The 27019-nt window shown below is 42.3% G+C and overlaps 1 protein-coding gene across 3 annotated transcripts in view; it reads left to right on the forward strand.

Annotated features, from left to right (window-relative positions):
- ZHX3 (zinc fingers and homeoboxes 3) overlaps nt 1-27019 on the forward strand; it is a 131430-nt gene that overhangs the window by 49037 nt on the left and 55374 nt on the right. For all 3 annotated transcript variants that reach the window (XM_055437421.2, XM_055437412.2, XM_055437402.2), the window contains exon 2: nt 19908-20014. The gene's annotated coding sequence lies outside the window, so the exon portion shown is untranslated. The remainder of the gene's footprint in view (nt 1-19907; nt 20015-27019) is intronic.

A 27019-nucleotide genomic window follows, 5' to 3' on the forward strand; every position in this document is an offset into this window, starting at 1 on the left:
CATTTTACCCCTCCTTCTTCCCTGAAAGTGTTCACAGTCAGCTACAAGCAAGAATGTTCCAGCATGTATCACTTGAACAACTTCGAGACCAGGCCAGTGGACTGAAAGTGCCTCTTATTAAATGCTCCATTACTCACCTCACGTAGAAACCTAACAAGGGGGCATTTACTCTACTGCCTCCTGAAATGAGACACAACTCTTTGAATGGACAGACTGATTTCCAGGGCTGAGACTGATTCAGGTTAATGGAGAAGGAGCCTAATCCCTAAAGAATGGTATGTCAGTTTATAAAGAACCTGCCAAGAAAGGCTTCCCTGGTGGCTCAGTAGTCAAGAATCTGCCTGCCAGTGTAGGAGACACAGGTTCGATCCCTGGTCCAGGAAGATCCCACATGCTGTGGTGCACCTAAGCCTGTGCACCACAGCTATTGGGCCCACGCTTTAGAGCCAGTGAGCTGCAGCTGCTGAAGCCTGCACACCCTCGAGCCTATGCCCCGCAACAAGAGAAGCTACTGCAATGAGAAGCCCGCGTACTGCAACTAGAGAGTAGCCCCTTCTTGCTGCAGCTGGAGAGAGCTCGTGCATAGCAATGAAAACCCAGCACAGTCAAAAATAAAGTAATTAAATTATTTTTTTAAAAAGAACCAGCCAAGCTTGTTATGGTGACACACGTGACTGATGGATCTTTTGGATTTAGATACCTACAGTGGTTTCAATATATGTTTAGTGTTACAGTTGTTCCTGGGTCCTTTGCAAAAACAAAAACAGAGCATCTGTTAGGTTCCATTCATTAGCATGCCTAAAAAGTGTGTTGATATCTTAAAACTTTCCAAATACTTGTGGTTATTCAGTTTTAACATCTTAATGTTAAATAGTTGCAAATAAATACATTTTGTTGTTGTTGTTCAGTTGCTAAATCATGTCTGATTCTTTGCAACCTCATGGGCTGCAGCCTGCCAGGCTTCCCATCTCCCGGAGTTTGCTCAAACTCATGTTCATTGAGTCGATGATACCATCTCATCCTCTGTCACCCCGTTCCCCTCCTGCCCTCAACCTTTCCCAGCATCAGGATCTTTTCCAGTGAGTCAGCTCTTCGCATCAGGTGACCAAAGTATTGGAGCTTCAGCATCAGTCTTTCCAATGAACATTTAGGGTTGATTTTCTTCAGGATTGACTGGCTTGATCTCCTTGCTGTCCAGGGGACGCTCAAGAGACTTCTCCAGCACCACAGTTCAAAAACATCAATTATTTGGTGCTCAGCCTTCTTGTGGTCCAACTCTCACATCTGTACATGACTCTTGGAAAAACCATAGCTTTGACTAGATGGACCTTTGTCGTCTAAGTAATGTCTCTGGTCATAACGCTAAGTTTGTCATAGCTTTTCTTCCAAGGAGCAGGCGTCTTTTAATTTCATGGCTGCAGTCACCATCCACAGTAATTTTGGAGCCCAAGAAAATAAAATCTGTCACTGTTTCCATTTTCCCCCCACCTATTTGCCATGAAGTGATGGGACCAGATGCCATGATCTTAGTTTTTCTGAATGTAGAGTTTTAAGCCAGCTTCTTCACTCTCCTCTTTCACCTTCATCAAGAGGCTCTTTCATTCCTCTTTGCTTTAAATAACATATATAAATAAACATAATTATAGAGCCCCAAGATTCAAAAGAGCTTTAAAAATAATTTAGGATTGTCACCCTTATAGTGCAAAAATACATTCAGCCTGTGCTCAGCACCTCTGGTGATAGAGAATGTTTAACTACAGAGTAGGGGCATATAACAGAAAGGTCAGAATTTGTTAAAAGACAGGAATGGTAGTTATCTGTGGGAAACTTTTAGGTCCTATCTATAAGTACGCTTATTTTTAATGCTATTTTCCCCAAATAACATTCTGGCTACTTAAGACTTCTCTCCCCACAGCCCAATTTCTTCTGCCTGTGGACTTCCAGTTTGTAGCCCTTCCTCTAAACTCTGACACTGGGCTTAGGAAACATCCCAGGCTCTTTTTTGTTTTCTTAATTTGTAACTACCATAGTAGTACATCCTAAAAGAAATAAGTCCTGAATATTCATTGGAAGGACCGATGCTCAAGCTGAAACTCCAATACTTTGGCCACCTGATGCAAAAAACTGACTCATTAGAAAATACGTTGATGCTGGAAAAGATTGAAGGCAGGAGGAGAAGGGGATGACAGAGGATGAGATGGTTGGATGGTGTCACCAACTCAGTGGACTTGAGTTTGAGTCAACTCCGGGAGCTAGTGACGGCCAGGGAGGCCTGGTGTGCTGCAGTCCATGGGGTCGCAAAGAGACGGACAAGACTGAATGACTGAACTGAACTGATGGTAGTGTATGGTTTTAACCATGTATTCAGTTGGCTGATATTTTCCGTGACTATTGTGCACCCATCACTATTCTAGGCAAAAGATATGATGGCACCAAGCCAAAAGCAGCCGTCTCCATGGAGATGGAGAGTTCCTGAAGGAGTAGCCCTAAAGTTGCCTTGGAATGTTAAATAAAGGAGATGGGTCAGTTCCGAGAGAGATGATGATTCTGGCTTGGGACATAGTGAGCATGGCAGGCAGTGGACCGTCTGATAGCAGATACCTGGTAGCAGCTAGCTCTGTAGTTGAGAGAAAGCTGGCCTTGGGGATTGTTGGCAGGGAAGATGGGATTTGAAGCGATCAGAGCAGAGATCAGTGGTCTGAGAGAAGAGAGTCTGGGATAAGAGGCTGAGTGAGTGGTCTGAGAGAAGAGAGTCTGGGATGGCAGGCTGCTTGGGGCCTTGCAAAGTACTGATACAAAGTAGATGTTTATGAACTCATTTATTTGGTCAACAGTTGTGTTCCTTTTGTAGTAACAATGTAATAAGCATTCATTTTTTGGTAATTGTCACTTTATGAAGCATGTACAATTTTCTTGTTACTTTGGGGAAGGAAATGGCAGCCCACTCCAGTATTCTTGCCGGTAAAATCCCATGGATGGTGGAGCCTGGTAGGCTACTGTCCATGGGGTCGCAAAGAGTCGGACACGACTGAGTGACTTCACTTTCACTTTCTTTCACTTCTATTACAAAGGTTGGAGAAATGGAAGTTTTTGTGTAGTAACCTTTCTTTTCTCTTTTCAGATTTGTGTAAATAATTCACAAACTTTTAGCCGCCAAAAATTACACAAGTATAGAGAATAACGTTTGTCCCTTTTATCTCTCTCCTCCCCTCTTCCCATCCAAGACCTTTCAGAGACTTTCCATGTACTGTTCCTGAGAGAAGTTGTGTTCTGAACGGTGTCTAGGTTGGAGATTGGAGGACACAATTCCTTGTGTGTGTCTGACTCACAGTGACTGTGTGTGTGTGTTTTAGTTGCTCAGTTGTGTCTGACTCTTTGTGACCTCATGAAAGCCCTCCAGGCTCCTCTGTCCATGGGATTCTCTAGGCAAGAACAATGGTGTAGGTAGCCATTCCTTTCTCCAGTGGACCCTCCCAACTCAGGGATCGAACCTGGGTCTCCCGCATTACAGGCAGATTCTTTACCATCTGAGCCACCAGGGAAGACCCACAGTGACCATAGATGAGTTATATAAATGTTCATTTGCTACCTCCCCAGGAGATGTACTTGCCTTTGCCCTTAGTGGTGGGCGACCTCATTCAACTGCATGGTTAGTAGATAGCTGGAGCTCCATATTATAGACTTTTAGAAGCTCTGGTACAGCTGAACAGATGGAGGTTAGGGAGAAAATCTCATTTCCAAGGTATAGAACATTCTTGGTGTCTTCACACATGCATATATGCACAAGTGGACACACTCATATACACACATGTACGTACCCAGATGGAATACTTGAAGAGTTGTGACTTATCTTTGGTGATGGACTGAATCGTGGGTGTTATTACTTGTACCAGTCTCTAGCTGATCAAAATAATCATCTTTAGGGAACATTAGTGAAAAGTAGTCACGAGACATTGTACATTTGATTAGGTTCCTTATTTGCCCAGTTTCTCTGCATGTAATGGACCTGCGTTTCTAGAGTTGGTGTTTGACTGTCATTAGAGGTGACTTTGTTAGAGGCAGTTAAGAGCCTCAGTGTGTCTAATGGACCTCTGCAGCATTATCTCCACAGTGTTAAACATGCATAAAATCAGGTGCTTGAGGAAGACTGTTAGTTGATAGGGAGGATGAGAAGAGAAATTCTGTGATTGCCCTTAGTGTTTGCAGCATTATCACAGAATCTAATATTTAAATGAAAAATTAGTCCAGAGCCAAACCACTGAACGGGTGCTTAGTATTTTTCTGACAACTTGCTGATCTCTGGTCTTCCCCATTTTGGTGAAATAGTACCTTCGTGGATGTGGTTGGTAAAGTCAGAAACCTGGGAGAAACCCCCCAAATATCTTCATTGTACCCTCCTACTTAAATGATGGTTTTAGGGGGCTATAGGATTCTAAGTTTAAAATGATTTTTTTTTCTTGCGAAACTTGGTAGAAAATGTTTCATTTGTGTTTTAGCCTCTGGTGTTACAGATGTGAAGTCTGTGCAGACCCACTTTTCCTTTTGTTATGGTTACACCCTGCCATCCTCCCCCACCTTAGATTGCCAGGGTCTCTTTCTTGAAATTAAAAAATCCTCACCAAGTTGTATTTAGGTGTTTCTTTTTCCAATGTTGATATCAACCATTGGCAGACCCTTTCAACCTAGCACTCAATTCCCTCTTCAGAACTTCAGAGAAATTTGGTCATTTTCTTTGACAGTTTTCCCCTCCCCATCCCTTCACCTTTAAAAAAAAAAAAAAGATGTATATTAGACCTACGTTGGATCGTGTGGATTCATCCCTCTCCCTTCATGTTTCTTATTGCTTGGTTTGGGAGGATTTATCTGCTCAGTCGTCCAGATCACTGCTTCTATCTTTGATCGTGCTCCTTTTGCTCTGCAGACGTCCCCAGTGGTTCAGTGGTAATCTACCTGGAGTGCAGGAAATGCAGGAGATGGTTTCATCCCTGGGTAGGGGAAGATCGGAGGAAATGGTTACTCACTTCAGTATTCTTTTGTGGAAAATCCCATGGACAGAGGAGCCTGACGGGCTACAGCCCCCGGGTCCGCAAAGAGTCAGACACGACTGAGCATCAGAAGCACAAGCACTTTTGCTATACAGAGATTTGCTGCAGAGGACTTTAAAAAATAATTTTTTTTCTTAGTTCTGTTTCTTTATTCTCCAATAGTAACTTTTAGTATTGCTTTTCTCCACTTTAGTATCCTTACAGATCTTTGAAATGGTATCTTCACAGATCTTTTAGAGAATGCAAAACTGATTTTGTTTCCTTTGTTAATAACCCTGTTTCCTCTGGGCTTGGTTCCTCTATTCAATTTGGTGCCTGTTTTCAGGCATCTATTGTTTTTCTTACAGTTTTATTCTTAGTTGGTTTTCTGTTCATATTTCTAAATAAGGATCCAGGTCAGAGGTGCATTAAATTATCTGGAGAGAATTTAAAGGACTTTGGCAATATGAGTCTTTAAAAAAGTTCATACTCTTTGACCCAGGGATTAAAATACTGACAGTTTATCCCAAGGAAATAATCATAGGTTAAGGCAATAATTTATGTACAGAAATGTTTATCTTCACTTTATAAAGTAAAAAAAGCTCAAATGTACATATTCAAGTGTCTGACACTGAGCAGTTGTTAAATTTTGTTACATCTCTGCAGCTAACAAAATTCTACAGGCAAAATGAAACTAACAAAAATAAACGTTTCAGTTCAGTTCAGTCACTTAGTCGTGTCCGACTCTCTGAGACCCCATGAATCACAGCACGCCAGGCCTCCCTGTCCATCACCAACTCCCAGAGTTCACTCAAACTCATGTCCACAGAGTCGGTGATGCCATCCAGCCATCTCATTCTCTGTGATCCCCTTCTCCTCCCGCCCCCAACCTTTCCCAGCATCAGAGTCTTTTCCAGTGAGTCAACTTGTCGCATGAGGTGGCCAAAGTATTGCAGTTTCAGCTTCAGCATCAGTTCTTCTAATGAACACCCAGGATTGATCTCCTCTAGAATGGACTGGTTGGATCTCCTTGCAGTCCAAGACTTCTCCTTGAAGTCTCAAGAGTCTTCTCCAACCCCACAGTTCAAAAGCATCAATTCTTCGGCGTTCAGCCTTCTTCACAGTCCAACTCTCACATCCATACATGACCACGGGAAAAACCATAGCTTTGACTAGATGGACCTTGGTTGGCAAAGTAATGTCTCTGCTTTTTAATATACTCTCTAGGTTGGTCATAACTTTCCTTCCAGGGAGCAAGCGTCTTTTAATTTCATGGCTGCAATCAGCATCCGCAGCAATTCTGGAGCCCCCAAAAATAAAGTCTGACACTGTTTCCACTGTTTCCCCATCTATTTCCCATGAAGTGATGGGACCAGATGCCATGATCTTTGTTTTCTGAATGTTGAGCTTCAAGCCAACCTTTTCACTCTCCTCTTCACTTCCCTGGTGGCTCAGACGGTAAAGCGTCTGCCTACAATGCGGGAGACCTGGGTTCAATCCCTGGGTCGGGAAGTTCTCCTGGAGAAGGAAATGGTAACCCACTCCAGTACTCTGCCTGGAAAATCCCATGGACGGAGAAGCCTGGTAGGCTGCAGGCCATGGGGTCGCAAAGAGTCTGACTCGACTGAGCGACTTCACGTCGTCACTTTCTGCCATAAGGGTGGTGTCATCTGCATATCTGAGGTTATTGATATTTCTCCCAGCAATCTTGATTCCAGCTTGTGCTTCTTCCAGCCCAGCGTTCCTCACGATGTACTCTGCACATAAGTTAAATAAGCAAGGTGACAATATACAGCCTTGACGTACTCCTTTTCCTATTTGGAACCAGTCTGTTGTTCCATGTCCAGTTCTGACTGTTGCTTCCTGACCTGCATACAGGTTTCTCAAGAGGCAGGTCAGGTGGTCTGGTATTCCCTTCTCTTTCAGGATTTTCCACAGTTTATTGTGATCCACACAGTCAAAGGCTTTGGCATAGTCAATGAAGCAAAAATAGATGTTTTTCTGGAACTCTCTTGCTTTCTCCATGATCCAGCGGATGTTGTTTAGATAGACTTTAATGAGATAGGGAAAATGCTTATGTAGTTTTTAGTGATGCTAAGAGAAAAAAAACATACTCTGAAATGGACTTATCTAGAATATCAACTCTATGAGAAAAATATACATGCAAAGAAAAGTAAAATTAACAATAGTGATTGTTTTTTTGTTTGAATTATGTGTTTTCCCGCTTATAGTCTTATACTTTTCTGTATTTTCCACATTTCAGCAGTAACTGTAATTAGGAAAAATAATCAATATTATTTTTTAAATTTCCAAGCTGTCTCACAGAGAAATAAGAATGGCCAATAATCACATGAAACTATTTAATTTCGGTAGTAACAAAAAATGCAAAGAATGCTCAATGACATGGAAAATGTTTGTTACATAAATTTAAGTGAAAAAATAGTACGCATATTAGGATCTCAATTTGTTTAAAATAGTGTGTGTATGAAACTGTTGACAGTGCTTATTTTTGGATAGGGAATATTTTTCAGATGACTTTTAATTTTCTTCTTTATGCTTATGATCTTGGAGTATGTGAGTTTTCTTCCCCTATAGTCTTCTGTATTTTCCTGTTTTCCTATACTGAATGTGTATTGCCCTTACAATCAGGGGAAATTGTTTCACACATTATTAATGTGTGTAATATCGAATTAGTCTTTCCATCCTTTACACTAGACTTTGTGCCCTGAAAACATTCTTAAAATATTTAACTTGGATGCTGAGTGAGAGAAATTTGAGGGAATTCTTTACATAATTCAGTCTTAAGACTTAAATGCTCTGGCATAAATTTCACACTACTTTGAAGAGGCTTATCTTTGTTTTGTCTTTAGGAGTATATTTGAGTACTTTGAACATCTTGCCTCTTCCTCAGAATGGTAGCCACATAGGTGCAACATGACAGGAAACTGTCTTTTGCCATTTTTAATAAAGACTTTGGAATTTTTTTTTCCTGAAAAGTGAGATATAATTTACATACAGAAAAAATGTGCAGATTTTAACTGTATAATTTAATACATTTTTGGCAAATGTTTACACCCATATAAATACCTCCTCAACAATCTATAGAACGCTTTTGTTGCCACAGAGAAGTCCTGTCATGCCCCTTCTTGTCAGGCTTCACAGCCAAACGTAAGCTCTGTTAGGATTTTTACCACCATACATTAATCATGTTTCTTCTAGAACTCCACAAAATTGAATCATATAGTATGTTTTCTTTTACATGCAGCTTCTTTTGCTCAATGTGATTTTGAGAGTCTTCTATATTGGAAGCTCTTTTTTTGGCCATACCATGCAGCATGTAAGATCTTAATTCCCTGACCAGGGATTGAACTTGTGCTCTCTGCAGTGGAGTTATAGAGTCTTAACCATTGGATGACTAGAGAAGCCCTCTTCTTTTTAATCACTGAATAGTATTCCATTGTATTAATCCCACAATTTGTCTGTCCATTCTCATATTGACCGATATGTAGGATGTGTCCAGGTTTGGGCCATTTTAAAAACTAGGGATGCTGAGTTTGTTGCTGTGTCCTCACCGCCCCTCCCCACCCCTCCCCTGCTTTTCTTTTCCTGACTAGCAGTGCTCGTGAATCAGGGCTGGTTTCCAGGAGCTCGTAACTAAGACCACCACAAAGAGATTAGAGAACGAAAGTGAAGTGGGCCCGCCAAGGCCAGGGCAGATGCCTCTGGGGTTTAGCTCCTGGGCACAGAATGGCAGGCCTGCAATTAACCGAAAGCTCCTTTTATAGAAAGAAAAAAGAGACAGAGCCAAGCAGTGAAAGAGCCCAGGGCACCCGGTTGGGGACCACGAGAGCCATTACCACATTAGATCCAAATCACAGCCCTTGTGTGAGGCGACGTAGGACGCTGAGTGTTAACTACATGAGTGTGGGGAGGGGGCTTCCTCACCCTAGCCGGCCCCACAGCCGGTGTTGCCCGAGTGCCCATCTGGACTCCCTTCTGCCCGGGTTTGTGGGGTGAGGGGAGCAAGGAAGAACTTGCTGTGTGGCCCCTGACTGCTCTGCCAAGAAAGCAACAGAAAAAGAAACCCCACAGCCTCTGGGGCACGTGATTTGGTAATTGAGAAAAAACTCTCCCCAGGCCCAAGTCACGCATTCAGCTTTATTACCCAAGAGCAGCAATCAGGACTCTAGGTTTGAGAGGCCCAGAATGTCTGTCTCTGGGATGGAAAAGGACCCAGCGCCCCCTTCCCCCTTTGCATTCCTTGTAGAGTTCATTTCCGTCTGCTCTACCTCCCATTAAGGAGAACACGGCCTTTACCCGATTTCACGGGGCCCTGCTACTTTCTCCCACCTTTCCCCTGCTTCTTCACCCAGAGTCAGATGAATGGCGGCAGACAGAGCTGAGGAAGTGTGGAGAGAGAAGTGCAGTTGTTCAGTCAGAGTGTGGAAACTGCTCTTAGAGGGTGGGAAATGGTGTGGGCCCTAAAGACGGGACCCCGTGAGGCAGTGGCAGGACCAAAGCAGGGGGTGCCCTCTCCCCCGGCCCTGTGATGAGGGCTTTCCAGTTCTGGAAGAGTTGGTGGCAAAACTCACACCTTGGGCGTGAGCCTACCGTGGATGTTACACTGACCAGCTTTGCTGTAACTCTGCTCAGAGGATCCTCTGATCTCGGCAGTACGTGCAGCCAGCGAGCTGTCCACTCTGTGTCCCCCCTCGGCCAGCTGTCCCCTCCATGTCTGTTACCTCACTGCCTCAGGTCCTACCTACTTGTCTGGTCCCCATTTCTTGCCCAAGTCTACTTTTTTTCCCCTTGTCTCCTCATTTTTTGCCCTTTTCAACTTAAACTTTCTGGTCAAAAACGAAAATAAACCAAACAAACATCAGACTTTCTAACTTTGCCTTAGCTAACATTCCCTGCCAAGGCACTGACCCTGAGCACCTGCCAGAAGATATTTTTATTGCCTTCGGTTTCATTATAGATGACAAAATACGTGGAATTGGATTTCTTTTTCCCAGGATTTGGTTGCTAGTTGTTTATCTCAAGACCAGATGGTATTTTCTGATTGAAGTTATTTATAAGCAGTTTTATTCTTAAAGCCTTTATAAATTTTTTTTATTTTCTTTTTAGTTGGAGGATAATTGCTTTGCAGTGCTGTGCTGGTTTCTGCCGTTCCTCGGCAGGAATCAGCCACAGGTGTGCATACGTCCCCTCCTTCTTGAACCGCCCTCCCACCCCGTCCCACCACACCGCTCTAGGTTGTCACAGAGCACCGCCTTTGGGTTTCCTGCCTCGTACAGCAAATTCTCATTAACTGTTTTACACATGACGCTGTATATGTTTCTGTGCTACTCTCTCAAATCATCTGCCCCCTCCTTTTCCCATTGTATCCAAAAATCTGTCCTATGTATCTGTCTCCTGTGCTGCCCTGCAAATAGGGTCATCAGTCCCATCTTTCTAGATTCCATGCATATGCATTAGTATACAATATTTGTCTTTCTCTTTCTGACTGACTTCACTCTGTATGATAGACTCTAGGTTCATCCTCCTCATTAGAACTGATTTGGTTGCGTTCCTTTTTATAGCTGAGTAATCACGACCAAGATAGTCACAATAACGTGATCACTGACCTAGAGCCAGACATCTTGGAATGTGAAGTCAAGTGGGCCTTAGAAAGCATCACTAGGAACAAAGCTAGTGGAGGTGATGGAATTCCAGTTGAGCTATTTCAAGTCTTGAAAGATGATGCTGTGAAAGTGCTGCACTCAATATGCCAGCAGATTTGGAAAACTCAGCAGTGGCCACAGGACTGGAAGAGGTCAGTCTTCATTCCAATCCCAAAGAAAGGGAATGCCAAAGAATGCTCAAACTACCGCACAATTGCACTCATCTCACACGCTAGTAAAGTCATGCTCAAAATTCTCCAAGCCAGGCTTCAGCAGTATGTAAACCGTGAACTCCCAGATGTTCAAGCAGGTTTTAGAAAAGGCAGAGGCACCAGAGATCAAATTGCCAACATCCGCTGGATCATGGAGAAAGCAAGAGAGTTTCAGAAAAATATCTATTTCTGCTTCATTGACTATGCCAAAGCCTTTGACTGTGTGGATCACAATAAACTGTGGAACATTCTGAAAGAGATGGGAATCCCAGACCACCTGACCTGCCTCTTGAGAAACCTGTATGCAGGTCAGGAAGCAACAGTTAGAACCAGTCATGGAACAACAGACTGGTTCCAAATAGGAAAAGGTGTACGTCAAGGTTGTATATTGTCACCTTGCTTATTTAACTTATATGCAGAGTACATCATGAGGAACGCTGGGCTGGAAGAAGCACAAGCTGGAATCAAGATTGCCGGGAGAAATATCAATAACCTCAGATATGCAGATGACACTACCCTTATGGCAGAAAGTGAAGAGGAACTCAAAAGCCTCTTGATGAAAGTGAAAGAGGAGAGTGAAAAGGTTGGCTTAAAGCTCAACATTCAGAAAACAAAGATCATGGCATCTGGTCCCATCACTTCATGGGAAATAGATGGAAAAACAGTGGAAACAGTGTCAGACTTTGTTTTTTTGGGCTCCAAAATCACTGCAGATGCTGATTGCAGCCATGAAATTAAAAGACGCTTGCTCCTTGGAAGGAAAGTTATGACCAACCTTGATAGTATATTAAAAAGCAGAGACATTACTTTGCCGACCAAGGTCCGTCTAGTCAAGGCAATGGTTTTTCCCGTGGTCATGTATGGATGTGAGAGTTGGACTGTGAAGAAAGCTGATTGCCGAAGAATCGATGCTTTTGAACTGTGGTGTTGGAGAAGACTCTTGAGAGTCCCTTATACTGCAAGGAGATCCAACCAGTCCATTCTAAAGGAGATCAATCCTGGATGTTCATTGGAGGGACTGATGCTAAAGCTGAAACTCCAGTACTTTGGCCACCTCATGAGACGAGTTGACTCACTGGAAAAGACTCTGATGCTGGGAAAGGTTGGGGGCGGGAGGAGAAGGGGACGACGGAGAATGAGATGGCTGGATGGCATCACCGATTCTGTGGACATGAGTTTGAGTGAACTCCGGGAGTTGGTGATGGACAGGGAGGCCTGGCGTGCTGTGATTCATGGGGTCGCGGAGAGTCGGACACGACTGAGCGACTGAACTGAACTGAACTGAACTGAATATTCCACCTGTGGACATGAGTTTGAGTGAACTCCGGGAATTGGTGATGGACAGGGAGGCCTGGCGTGCTGTGATTCATGGGGTCGCGGAGAGTCGGACACGACTGAGCGACTGAACTGAACTGAATATTCCACCTTGTACATGTACCACAGCCTCTTTGTCCATTCTTTTTTTTTTTTTTACTACCACATTGTATTTTTTTAAATTTATTTTATTTTTTAACTGAAAGATAATTGCTTTACAGAATTTTGTTGTTTTCTGTCCAACATCAACATGAATCAGCCATCGGTGTAGATATGTCCGCTCCCTCTTGAATCTCTCTCCCATCTCCCTCCCCATCGTACCCCTCTAGGTTGATTCAGAACCCCTGAGTTCCCTGAGACATAGAGCAAGTTCCCATTGGCGATCTATTTTGCATATGGTAATATAAGTTTCTATGTTTCTCTTTCCATACGTCTCACCCTCTCCTCCCCTCTCCCAGAGGCCATAAGTCTGTTTTCTGTCTGTGTCTCCATTGCTGCCTTGCAAATAAATTCATCAGTACCATCTTTCTAGGTTCCATATATATGCACTAGTATATGATATTTATCTTTCTCTTTTTGACTTATTTCATTCTGTATAATAGGCTCTAGGTTCATCTACCTCATTAGAACTGACTCAAATGTATTCCTTTTAATGGCTGAGTAATATTCCATTACGTGTATGTACCACAACTTCTTTATCCATTCATCTTTTGATGAACAGCGAGGTTGCTTCCATGTTCTAGCTATTGTAAGTAGTGCTGCAATGTATATTGGGGTACATGTATCTTTTTCAGTTTTGGTTTTCTCAGGGTATATGCACAGTAGTGGGATTGCCAGGTCATAAGGTAGTTTTATTCCTAGTTTTTGAAGGAATCTGTACTGTTCTCCATAGTGGTAAAGCTTTTTTTGATATTACTGGACCACCTAAGACCATGAGTCCCAGGTGACCCATATGTTGAGATACACCAAAGCTGTGAAAAGTTGACATGGAACATAGGAACTGAAGCAGTCACTGCCCCTCAGACTAATAATCTACTGGTTTTAAGATGACTTTTTCTTTTGGGGAATCTATAAATTTCTTGAAATCACTACTCAGAAAAAGCCACAGTTATTTTTTCTGGGTTACTATATTGTCTTCAGTTATAACTTTGACATGAGTGCAAAGAACAGATTGTGTCCATCCCAAGTTATGTTTATAATTTCAAACAATTGTCCCCTCATAATCTTTACCAAAAAGTTTTTAGAGAAAAGACTTTTAAAGGCTTCCTCCCCTCCCTCCTGATTATAGTTGATACTTTAAGCTGTAACTAACCAAGGGTGTTTTTTAATAAGGTTTAATTCTTTTTTTAAAGAAAATGATTTTTAAATTTTTGGCTGCGCTGGGTCTTTGTTGCTGTGTGGGCTTTTCTTTAGTTGCAGCAAGTGGTGGGGGCCGCTCTCTGGTTGTGGTGTGCAGGCGTCTCACTGTGCTGGCTTCTCGTTGCAGAGCATGGGCTGTAGAGCATCTGGGCTCAGTAGTTGTGGCGCACGGGCTTAGTGCTCTGCGGCATGTGGGATCTTTCCAGATCAGGGATTGAACCTGTGTCCCTTGCACTGGCAGGTGGATGCTTTACCGTTAAGCCACCAGGGAAGCCCAACCAAGGGTGTTTGAGCACACGTTTGCACACAGTCTTTGGCAAAGTAGCTGATGTTTCATCATCAGTTTTTTAAAATTTGAACTATGTGGAAAGAGAGTTCATGATTCCATTCTGTGAAGCCTGTTAAACAACTTCCTCTTATCAGGGAATATATAAGATTCATGCATATCAATTCCTCTACTGGGAGCCGAAGATGAAAATTAAAACTAACTATAAATCAAGGAAATGAAAATCCTCGAGTTCTAACCTTCCCCATAAACAAAAGCAAATAGCCAGGCCCTGAATAATTGGCCTTCCTTCTCTGGAATATGAATACTGAGCTCCCCATGGTAAATAAACTTCATATTTGTAACTAACTTCAGGACATACTTAATAGATTACCTAGAGATACAGACAACTAAAGGAATTTACTTTATGACATTACCTTATCAAGGATATTTTAAGGTAACTTAAAATTAGTAATATGTTATAGAATGGAAAGCTATCCCACGTCCATGGGTTGGAAGACTTGATATAAAGGTGGCAGTGCTACCCAATGTGCTTTATAGATTCAGTGAAATCTGTACCAAAATCCAGGCAGCCTTTTTTGCAGAAATGGAAACGTTGACTCTAAAATTCATATGAAATTGCCAGAGACTCCAGATAGTCAAAACAATCTTGAAAGAGAAGGATGGACTCATGCTTCCCAATTAAAAAAAAAACACTACAGTTGGCCTCTTGCCTTCTGAGATGGCTCACACTCTGTCTATGGAGTGTGTTCAGTTCAGTCCAGTCCAGTCGCTCAGTCGTGTCCGACTCTCCGCGACCCCATGAATCACAGCACGCCAGGCCTCCCTGTCCATCACCAACTCCCAGAGTTCACTCAAACTCATGTCCACAGAGTCGGTGATGCCATCTAGCCATCTCATTCTCTGTCATCCCCTTCTCCTCCCGCCCCCAACCTTTCCTAGCATCAGAGTCTTTTCCAGTGAGTCAACTCGTCGCATGAGGTGGCCAAAGTATTGGAGTTTCAGCTTTAGCATCAGTTCTTCCAATGAACACCCAGGATTGATCTCCTCTAGAATGGACTGGTTGGATCTCCTTGCAGTCCAAGGGACTCTCAAGGGTCTTCTCCAGCACCACAGTTCAAAAGCATCAATTCTTCGGCGATCAGCTTTCTTCACAGTCCAACTCTCACATCCATACATGACCACGGGAAAAACCATAGCCTTGAGTAGACGGACCTTTGTTGGCAAAGTAATGTCTCTGCTTTTTAATATACTATCAAGGTGGAGTGTGTTACTCCCAGGGCTATTATCTTTTGAGATGGACTGCATTCTGTCTATGGAATGTATATCTCTCTAAATCTACTTTTTAATTAAAAAAAAAATCTACAGTCATTAAAACAATATGGTACTGGCATAAGGATGGACAAAACAGATCAATGGAATGAAATTTAAAAGTCCAGAGATAAACCCATGTGCTGCTGCTGCTGCTGCTAAGTCACTTCAGTTGTGTCTGACTCTGTGCAACCCCATAGATGGAAACCCACCAGGCTCCCCTGTCCCTGGGATTCTCCAGGCAAGAACACTGGAGTGGATTGCCATTTCCTTCTCCAATGCATGAAAGTGAAAAGTGAAAGTGAAGTCGCTCAGTGGTGTCCGACCCTCAGCAACCCCATGGACTGCAGCCTTCCAGGCTCCTCTGCCCATGGGATTTTCCAGGCAAGAGTACTGGAGTGGGGTGCCATTGCCTTCTCCGAAACCCATGTATCTATAGTCAGTTGTTTTTTGACCAAGGTACCAAGTGCATTCAGTGAGGGAAAGGACCGTCTCTTCAACAAATGGTGCTGGGACAGCTGGATATCCACGTGCAAAAGAATGCAGTTAGATTCCAACCTCATGCCGTATACTAAAATTCACTCAAAATGAATCAAAGACTTAATTGGAAGAGCCAAAACACTTAGGGTGAATCTTCATGATCTTAAATTTGTTAATGGATTCTTAGAAATGACTCTTAATGGTGTAAGCAACAAAAGAAGAAAAAATGGATATGTTGGACTTCACCGAAATTTACAGCTTTTGTGCATCAAAGGACGTTATTAAGAAAGTGGAAAGGCAGTCTACAGAATGGGAGACAATATGCAAATCTGAGAAGGGCCTAGAAACCGTAATATGTTTAAATAGAAAAGCTCGTAACAGCTCAGCAACGAAAAGATAAACAACCCGATTAAAATATGGAAAAAAGACTTGGTAGAACATTTATCCAAAGATGGAATACAAATAGCCAGCAATCATGTAAAAAGATTTTCAGCATCATTGGTCATTAGGGAAATGCAAATCAAAACCACCATGAGATACTATTTCACATCCACAAGGGTGGCTATAATTTAAAAACACACTGAACAGAAAATATGAAGTGTTGATGAGGATGTTGGAACCCTCGTGCTTTTCTGGTGAGAATGTAAAATGGTGTAGCCACCATGGAAAACAGTTTGGCAGTTCCTCAAAAAGTTAAACATAGACTTAACATATGACCCAGCAGTTCTACTTCTAAGTATATACCCTAAATGATTGAAGACAGGTGTTCAGACAAGTACTTGTACCCAGATGTTCACAGTGGCGCCAATCACAGTAGCCAAAAGACAGAAACAACCCAGATGTCCATCAGTGGATGAATGGATGAATGAAGTGTGATATATCCATACAATGGATTATTTTTCAACCATAAAAAGAAAGTACTGATGCATGCTACAGTGTGGAAGCACCTCAAAACAAGATGTCAGGTGAAAGAAGGCAGATGCAAAAGGTCACATATTGTGTGATTGCATTTATATAAAATATCCATAATAGATAAATTCATCAAAGCAGAAAGGATATTAATGGTTGCCAGACTGGAACAGGGATAATGGTAGCGACTACTAAATGAATACAGATTTCACTTGGGGATAGATAACTAAAATGTTTTGGAGCTAGATAAAGGTGTTGGATGTACAGCATAGTGAATATACTAGATGCCATTCAACTGTACACCTCAACGTGGTTAATTTTATGTTATGTGGGTTTTACCTAATTTAAAACATTACATCATCCAGTTTTTGTGATCTCATAAGTAACTGTGGCTTTGCTGTCATAGTTACCTCGTGACTGTTGGAATCCATGTGCTTCGTGGCGTTGGGATGTTGGGAAAGTTCTTTCCAGGCGTGGGCAAGAAAACTGGAAGACAGATGATCCCAAGTGGGTGTCCTCCTAGAATACCGATTAAGGAATAGAGTTGTATTTTTTCTCTTTAACTTGTGGACGCTGGTAAAACTTCTTCCTTGAGAGGACCCTTGGTTGTTTTAAAGTGTGATCTGGACTGATTGGAGTTGGTTTCTTCATTTATTAATTTGAAAAAGCATGTTTAAGGTAACTTCATATTATTTGGAGATGAAGCAGATTTTGGTTTTATGAAAATTAGGAGTGATTTTTAAAGAAAGTGAGATAAACCTATGGGAGGGCAGTAAGATTTTTCTGATGGTTTGCTGTATTGCACTGCTAGAGATTTTTGTGGCACTTTCGAAAAGCTTCACAAGTGCTTTTTTGATCATGGAATTGGTGTCAGGAATAAGAAATTTCTGTTTTCAGATGGAGCACATGTTGTGAAAAAATTAAAAACCTTAGTTTCTTATTTGATTCTTATGCCTGTTTTGTTTTTTGAAGGAGGGACTTTAAGTTAGATTCTGGCAAAAGATCTGAGCTTGAGAAGAGCATCTGACCTAGAAAGGTAGAGGTGCTCTGCCATGATCATGAGGTTTTTCTTTTTGAATCGAGTTGATGGTTCTGCCCCAGAGTCCTGCTGCTGCCCCTGTATTGGATGTGGGCTTGTTTCTCTGCTGCTGCTGCTGCTAAGTCGCTTCAGTCGTGTCCATCCCTGTGCGACCCCATAGACAGCAGCCCACAAGGCCCCTCTGTCCCTGGGATTCTCCAGGCAAGAACACTGGAGTGGGTTGCCATTTCCTTCTCCAGCAGATGTCATTTATGCTAGTGGTCTTGCATGCTCCCACCTGGTTCCTATTATGACCCAAAATATGCCATCCAGGCTAAGGGTTTGCAGACGTGAGGCAAACAAAGTGAAGTGGTTTGCCATGAATTGAACCCACAGCTTTTGGCATCATTACCTTCAGGTCCCAATCAATTCAACCATACAGCAGAAGAATTAATGTCTTGTTTGCGTGAGGGATTTGAAATTTTAAAGTTAGAAGGGATCTGGTAAGCAGGGCAGAATATCTGGAATAAGTGTAACAAGCTGAAGTCATGGCTGAATGTTAAGTATTCAACTGAAAATCCTGATTGCTTCTGCTTTCCACAAAACTAGGGAGAGTTCCTTTGTGTGATGTTCACTGGATGAGTTTTTAAATTAAGAGAAGGTCAGGTTTTTTCATTTGTGGAGACTTTAAAGTTTTTAATAAATTATTCATTAGGACAGTTTCCCAGCAAGAGCTAGTTTAGCCATTGAGCTACTACGATACCGTGAGAGCAGTGAAAGAAAGTGAAAAGGGTGGAAGAGGTGACAGCTTCCTCCTGGGTCACGTGTGTCCAGGAGCCACTGCCTGTGAAGGGCAGTAAAGAGCGCATTTCCCTACACAGTTTCCTTAACCTTTCTGTGCCTTAATCTCCTCATCTGGGCAATTAGAATAATAGAATCCACCTCTTCGGGTCATTATAAAAGATCGAGTGAGTTAATGTAGTTAAAGCTCTTAGAACAGTGCCTGACAGAGTAAAAGCGTGACAGGAATGGTCACTCAGAGCTCCTCTGGCTGGGGGTGCTTTCCTGAGGGGGTAAACTTGTTTCCATTCAGATACGCATGGTCCCAACCCTCTCTTGTGTACCCAGGCACCATTCAAAGTTCTGAGACCCTCTGGTAAACTCACTTTAGAGCCATTTTACTGGGCATCTCACCCAAAGAGAACACTTTGGGATGGAAATAAAGAACTCAAAAGCAGTGGTTTTTCACTTATTTCCCAAATAATCTTAAGATCATGTGAAGCCTTTCTGGCCATTTGTTGAAAACATAGTTACTGTCTCATTCATTTGCCAGGAATTACTGTGTGCACATCATTGCCACTGGGTAGAATGGGATGACCTAGGGATAAGGGTCAGAGACAAAGAGGAAGGCCACAGAGCTCCTTAGCCTGGAACTCACAATCTAGACCATTTTCGTGCCTCTAGAATCCATGTTAGAAAAACCCAGGCTTTGACTGAAAGAGCATCAGAAAATAGCACATCCTTTTCCAGTGGTCATGTTTGGATGTGAGAGTTGGACTGTGAAGAAAGCTGATCGCCGAAGAATTGATGCTTTTGAACTGTGGTGTTGGAGAAGACTCTTGAGAGTCCCTTGGACTGCAAGGAGATCCAACTAGTTCATTCTAAAGGAGATCAATCCTGAGTGTTCATTGGAGGGACTGATGCTAAAACTGAAACTCCAATACTTTGGCCACCTCATGCGACGAGTTGACTCACTGGAAAAGACTCTGATGCTGGGAGGGATTGGGGGCAGGAGGAGAAGGGGACGACAGAGAGTGAGATGGCTGGATGGCATCACCGATTCTGTGGACATGAGTTTGAGTGAACTCCGGGAGTTGGTGATGGACAGGGAGGCCTGGCGTGCTGTGATTCATGGGGTCGCGGAGAGTCAGACATGACTGAGCGACTGAACTGAACTGAATGGTATGCATCCTTGAAGCTGTAAGGCCACACCTCAGTTAATTTTATCATTTCTGCTAAGCCATCTCAGCTAGGAGAGAGAGCTGGAAACTCATTGGTGGAAAGAGATTTTAATGAATCATCTTGTTCTGATCTATTATCAGAGACAAGTTTGCCTTTGTTCCATTAATATTTTTTCAGTCACTACTAGGATTTTAAATCATTTTCACTTGCTGATTTTGTACTTTAATGACCCCTTTTTATTTTCCCCACCTCCTTGGTGTTTCTGTTTGTGTATAGTTCTGGAGACTGATGAGATTGGGTCACTCAGTTTCCTAGAATCCACTTTACCTCTTCTCATGTGAAGTGAAGCTATGCCGCTTCTTTTTGCAGGACTGGATTGCAACTGCAGAGGCAACAACAACTGAACCTTTGAAGATGCATAAGGGGCTGCACAAAGAGAAGAGAGAAACTGGAAAAACCAATGAAGTGAGGAAAAAGTATGTTTCCTGGGTAAATAGTATAAATTTGAATGTTAAGTTTCTTGCCATATATCAGTTACCATCAATTTGTCATGCCTAAGTCTTTATAGCCATATTTATTGCTGCTAAACATTTTTTTTCTCCTTCCTTGACTTTTATTGCTGAGTTCTTTGATCAAATGATTCTTTTTTTGATTAATCTGAAAAATTAGTTGAGGTGACTTCATAGGTCACTTGATAGGAGCCTGTTCTATTCTATCTTAGGTTGACCATTGGGTATTATAAAAGTAGAGTTGTGTGCTGTGTCTCTTGTAACATACAGGTTTAGTTAAAGGTCAGCTTTTCTGTCTGAGTGCAAAACTTATACTTCTGCTTTATTAAATGACTGATCTGAAAAGCTCTGGTTTGGATACCAAGTTATCCAAGCCATGTTCTTGGCTCTGCCCTCTGCAATAGGAAACTTAATACTAAAGATGAAGCAGACTGGCAAATAATTAATGTAAATAGCCATAGCTTTCTCTTGATGAAATATATGTGCCCTAGTAAAGTTATATGTGTGTGTGTGAGAGAGAGAGAGAGAGTTGGGAACTCATTTTATTGTTACCATGCCCTTCACAAGCTTAGATATTGAGGGTTTTTGTTGTTGAAGTTTTTTAAGTAAAGGAAATTTATTACATTATTTATGATTATAAAGAACCTTTCTTCAGTTTGCTGATTAGAGTGTTTTGGAAAGAAAGCAGAAGAAATGGAGTCAGAGTTATCGCTAGTATGTAATGGAGGCTCTGTGCACAGGAGCTGGGCTTGGACAACCCATGAGAGCATCGCTGCGTCTCCACCAGCCTGGGCCGCCCAGCCCATGGGAATTTCCCCACAGTTGTTACTTGTGGAACTTCCTGCCTCATGGTGGATTGTGGCCAGGCTGCTGTTGGCTAGAAGATACAGTCTTGTTTTCTCATTCTTTAACTTTGAGTTGCAAGGTGGAATAAAAACTGTTCAGTGGCCTTTGTATATCAGTCCTCTAAGCTGAAAGTGGCATAAGGCAGGTTTGTTTGTTTGGCCACACCACACAGCTGGTGGGACCTTGGGATCGAATCTGCGCCTATAGCAGTGAAAGAGCCATGTCCTAACAACCAGACTGCCAGGGCAGTCCCCAAGCCAAGTTTATCATGCACACATTTTCTAGTGCTCACCTTCACACCGACTCTGCGTCACTTACACTGATCTTATGGTTCTCCAGTCAGTCTGGAATCTTCTCCTCCTGGACAGCCACATGGCTCCTGCCCTCCTTCTCCTTCAGGTTTCTGCTGGCGGGGGGTGGGTGTGGGCGTGGGGGGTAAAGTGAATGCAAAGGGCAGAGCCAGATGGAATGACCAGGAATTTTCTGTGATGCCATTTCCTTACCTGCTCCCTGACCGCGCTGAGCCATCTTGCCCAGCTCCAGCTTACCTCTTCTTTCTCTCACTCCACTTGTCCTGTCACGTGTGGTGTCTTGCTCATTCTATACACCATGCTTGTTCAAGTTCATCTTTAAGATCTTTTAAATCTGATCTTTCACTTCTAAAGGCACATACCATTTGACTCAGCAATTGCATTTCTAGGAATTTATCTCACAGGTAACCTCACACAGATATGCAAGTAATCTTGTACCTCCTCAGCCTCTGTTAAATCTTCATGCGTGCTTCTGATCTCAGTCACATCTGGACTGAGACTAATTAGCTTTTGTTGCCACTGTTCCGTTCCGTGGGTCATGTCCCCCTCCACTCACTCGGGCAGCTGCCTGCCTCTTTGCCTGAACTGCAGTAGACTGGAAACACTGGCCCTGCAGCTGACCGTGTCCACAGTCAGCTTTCAGACTTCTGCTTTTGCACTCCTGTTGCCTTACAGCAGTCTTTCCCTTCCCATTTGAGAACATCACAGGTGGTTTTGCATTGCATTTCTTACATATTTAGGTAATTATATATAATGTAGTGGTATCTTGAGTTAGCTGTACAGTAGAATCGCCTTAGAAGCATTATAAATTACAAATGTCCGGTCCCACCCCCAGAGATGCTGAGGCAATTTGTCTGGGGTGAGTTGTAGGCATTGGCATTTTTAAAAGCTGCCTGGGTGATTTTCACTATGGTCAAGTTTGAGGACCAGAAATAGTATTGGTTTTCTGTATCAATGATGACTCTGGTCACTTTAAGCTCATTGGAACCATTTAAGTAATTCCTTTGGGTTTTTAAGTTACAGCAATGTTATTTATTTTAAAAATTTTGCCTCGGCCTTTATTGTATTTCTTATTTTTTTTCATGTTGCTTTTTTTGGAAAGAACTTCTGAGCCTGTATTAATTAGCGGTGATGATAAAATGCTGCTTCGGTTTGTGCCTGAGTGAGGCACATGCTGATTGCATGTCTCATTTCTTCCTTGGAGTGTACTGTTGACGTTTGTTTTTATCGATACCCCAAAAGGGTAAGAAAGGATACCTTTGTTATGTGTTTTAGGATTTTAAAATTAAGAATATCTGTTGGAGTTTAACAAATCAATTTTTGGTGTCAGATGACATGACACAATTTAAAGGTTTAGCCTAGTCCTACTTATTGTTATTTTCTTTTAAACTTTTGAACATACACTTTAAGTAAGCTTCATCTAGTTTTCTCTTTTCGTTTTTCTTTAACCAGTTTTAGAATACAGTTGGTAGAAGAACTCGGTAATCTGTATCTTGCCTTTGTTAGGCCTGATTTCTGTAATGTGTTGTGTCTGTTTCTTGAGAGTTTGAAATGATCCACTAATAAGCCATCAGGGACTGGTTGCTTTAGGGGTGGGGATATAGTTATTTTTAAAGATGTTGGCCAAGTTAAGTATTTTATAGGTATTTAGAATTTTACATTTTTAATGAAAAATCCGCCTGTTTAGGTTTATCCAAATTTATTAACACGTACCTACTATTTGCCTACAATTTTATTGCTGCTTTTGTGTCCTATGTTTCTAGTGTCATGCATCTCCTCTCTTTGTAATTAACTTTAGTAGTAGTATCACTTTTAGTCTCTTCAGAGAAATTTTAGCTGAAGTATAAAACTTTATAGTTTTATATTTGAAGTACAAAATGCAGGAGTTCCATGGCAGTCAAGTGGTGAGGCCTCTTGAGATTTCACTGTGAGCCTGGATTCAATCCCTGGTCAGGGAACTAAGATCCCACAAGCTTCATGGTGTGGCCATAATAAATAGATAAATAAATAAATGCAAAATGAGATAGTGAAAAGGCAGTTTCCTCCTCACTCCAGATCCTCAAGCATTAAGTTCCCTACTTATAGGTGGCATTTCTTACCAGTTTATTATGTGTCCTTCCAAAGCATTTTTTTGCTTTCAAAATATCTAATTCTTCTTAGGAATCAGGCTTTTTTGGTTGTTTGTTTCTAAAGATTATTAGTTTCACTTTTAGTTTTTTTTTTGACAATGCTTAAAACAATATTTATCTTCAACTCTTTTTAAAATTTTTCTTTTCTTTTTTTCTTTTTTAAAGTCTATAAATTTCTTGTACAGTGATTTTATTACATTTTCTAATTTCATTATTGTTATTTCAGAACTTTGTAAGTAGAATATTGTTGGATTTTGTCTTCCGTTCATCCAGTCTTAAAGATTGTATAACTTATGGGTGAATTTAGCCTCTTTAATTTGTGGTTGCTTTTGCATTTGTTATGTTTTCTACATATAATTTGTTGTTTAATTTTTATATTACTTAGTTGTCTCTTTGCTGTTACGCCTTCTGTTTTATGGAGTGTCCTTTTCTTCTTTTCAAGACAAGATTTAAAGGTGAACAGTTCTTTTAGTGCTGAAAATAACATTTGTTCCTATATTTATTTACTATCATCAAAGCAAATGCTAGAGCTTTCCTTCCATATAAGGAAACTCAGCTTCTCCCTGTTTTGTCATCCTCTCTTCCTGCTTTTCATCTACTTCCATTATTTTTATCCTTCACATTTTACATTTATTCTATGAAGGGCACCAGTTCTTCTGGGCTTCAGCCTGATACTTATAAGTATTTTATTAATCTTGATTAAATGAAGTAACAACCACCAAGGCCTCACTCCAAGCTGGCCAGGCACTTAGCTTGGTGCAGGAGATATAAAGGGAAAGGTAGTTCCATCCCTGGCTTCAGGGTCCCGTTCTGGTCAAGGAGGTGGCGTGTATACAAACAACCACGGCAAAAGATGTCATGTGTCAGGTGTCCTGGGACACAAGAGGGAGGGAATGGTGTCCTGGTGAGTCAGCGAGGGCGTCTTGGGAGCTGGGTGTTACTGTGCCAGTAAGGCTCTTCGAGATACAGGATAAAGCGAATGGGCAAAAGCCCGAAGGTACCCAGATGGCTGGAGACGAGACTGGACAAAGGGATGTTGGGGCCAGACTGAGAAGCCTGGCCAACAAGTTTTAGTTAGTATCCTGTGGCTGCACCAGAAAGATTTTAAAGCAGAGGCGTACTCTGTTCAAGCTTGTTTTTAGGAAAATAACTCTGGCTGTTGTATGAAGCACGGACTGCAGGGAGGAAGTTAGTGAGGTGACTGTGGCTGTCATCCAGCTAAGAGATGATGAGAAGCTGAACAAGGCGGTAGCCGTGGTGATAGAGAAGATGAGGTGTTTTGACGTAGAATCTGAAAATACCTGTTCCTGACTCAGTGAGATTGGGATTAGAGGATAATTTAGAGGGTTTTCTTGTTTATTTATTTTAGGGATGGTCATAATAGATGGTGGAAATATTGACGACCTTATGTCGTGGGGTAGGTTGTGGAGGGGGTTGCAGAGACTAATTTGGAGAAAGAGCATTTTAGGACTTTCTGAATTTAAAAAATCGTTCAGAGATCCAAGAAAACATATCTAAGAGCAATTGGAAATATGGGTTAAAAACTCATTTGAGATATAGGGGCCAGAGATAAAGGTACATTTGCTCCAAGGAGGAGGTCCAAGCCATAGAACAGATGTAAATTTCCCCGAGGCAGAGCCTGTAGTTAGAAGAAAGGGCTTAGGTTGGCCTCTTGGCCAAAACCAGTCTTTATGTGCAGGAAATCAAAATGTGCTGAGCACTGTAATACATGTCCTGCGTGGGGTGCTGAGAGCTTTTTCAGATGGCTTACTTTATCTCCTTAATAGCCCTGTGTATGGAAATTATTACCACCCTACTTTATGGGCCAGGAAACTAAGGCTCCAAGGCATTGTTACTAAGCTAGTAAGTGAGACTGCAAACCAGGCCTGAAAGCTGATGCTAGGGGAAGAGATAGAGGAGAAGCAGAAGAGAGTGGTGTGGAGGTCATGACTTGCTGTGGGGACAGTGGCTGGCAGTGGTCGTTCTCCCAGAGGTTCAGTAGGATAAGGAGACGCTTAGCCACTGGTTTTCTCCGTTAGAAAACTGATAGCGACTCCACCATGCCCAGTCCACAGAGTACGGAGGTCAGCTCACACTGGACGAAGTGCAGACAGCGCTGTCGACTGCAGCTCTTAAAGACATCTTGGTGGTGGAGGAATGACAAGAGCATGTGGCTAGGGGTTGGCATCATTGTGTTTATTTGGAGATGACAGCTCGAAGGATTCTGATTCACTCATCTCTTTTCCTTTGAGGTCTTATATCTTCGATTGCCTTGTCTCTGCGCTTCTGTTACTTAAAAAAAAAAAAAAAGTAACTGCTGGATTCTCTTTTCACATAACCTGCTTGTTTAACTTGTCAACTTGGAGTCCCTTCCTACACACTGTTTTCAGATGTTTCCAGGCTGTTGTCTCAGTGACCTGCTTTGACTGCTAGTTAATGTATGAGATCCTGAGAGCCCCTTCTTATTTCTTCTCTCAGGTCTTTCCATCCTGGAAGAGATTTTCCTCTGTCATTTGAATGTTTTATTCAGTTCAGCTTCCTCCAGAATTCACATTCATGGATGGCCTCTGTCTTCCAGATGAGAGTATGTTCGTGCCTTCTATGACAATAGGAGAGCATTGAGCTCAGAGCCTGCGTTCAGGAGTTAGGCTTGCCTGGGCTCAGATTCTGGCTTTGCCAGCTGCTCGCTGAGTGACCTTGAGCAAGCTGCTTTTTGTAACTTCTGTGCCTCATTTTCCTCATCTGTAAACTGCCGTTGTTGTTCTTCAGCCACTAAGTCGTATCTGACTCTCTGTGACCCCATCGACTGTAGCCCACCAGGCTCCTCTGTCCATGGGGATCTCCAGGCAAGAATGCTGGAGTGGGTTGCTATTTCCTTCCCCAAGGGATCTTCCTAACATAGGGATTGAACTAGAGTCACCTACATTGGCAGGTGGATTCTTTACCACTGAACCACCAGGGATGCCCTTCTGTAAACTGTTCAGTTTAGTCGCTCAGATGTGTCTGATGCTTTGTGACCCCATGGACTGCAGCGTGCCAGGCCTCCCTGTCCATCACCGACTCCCGGACCTTGCTCAAACTCTAGTTCATCGAGTTGGTGATGCCATCCAACCATCTCATCCTCTGTTGTCCCCTTCTCCTTCTGCCTCCAATCTTTCCCAGCATCAGGGTCTTTTCCAATGAGTCAGTTCTTCGCATCAGGTGGCCAAAGTATTGGAGTTTCAGCATCAGTCCTTTCAATGAATATTCAGGACTGATTTCCTTTAGGATGGACTGTTTTGATCTCCTTGCAGTCCAGGGGACTCTCAAGAGTCTCCTCTAACACCACAGTTCAAAAGCATCATTTCTTTGGTGCTCAGCTTTCTTTATAGTTCAACTCTCACATCCATACATGACCACTGGAAAAACCATGACTTTGACTAGATGGACTTTTGTCAGCAAAGTAATGTCTCTGCTTTTTAATATGCTGTCTAGGTTGGTCATAGCTTTTCTTCCAAGGAGTAAGTGTCTTTTAATTTCATGGCTGCATTCACCATCTGTGGTGGTTTTGGAGCCCAGAAAAATAAGGTCTCTTGCTGTTTCCACTGTTTCCCCATCTATTTGCTATGAAGTGATGGGACCGGATGCCATGATCTTAGTTTTCTGAATGTTGAGTTTAAGCCAGCTTTTTCACTCTCCTGTTTCAC

Source organism: Moschus berezovskii, chromosome 15, assembly GCF_049115385.1.
Source record: "Moschus berezovskii isolate FMDL1 chromosome 15, NW_MosBer_1.0, whole genome shotgun sequence".
In the NCBI taxonomy this organism is placed as follows: domain Eukaryota; kingdom Metazoa; phylum Chordata; class Mammalia; order Artiodactyla; family Moschidae; genus Moschus; species Moschus berezovskii.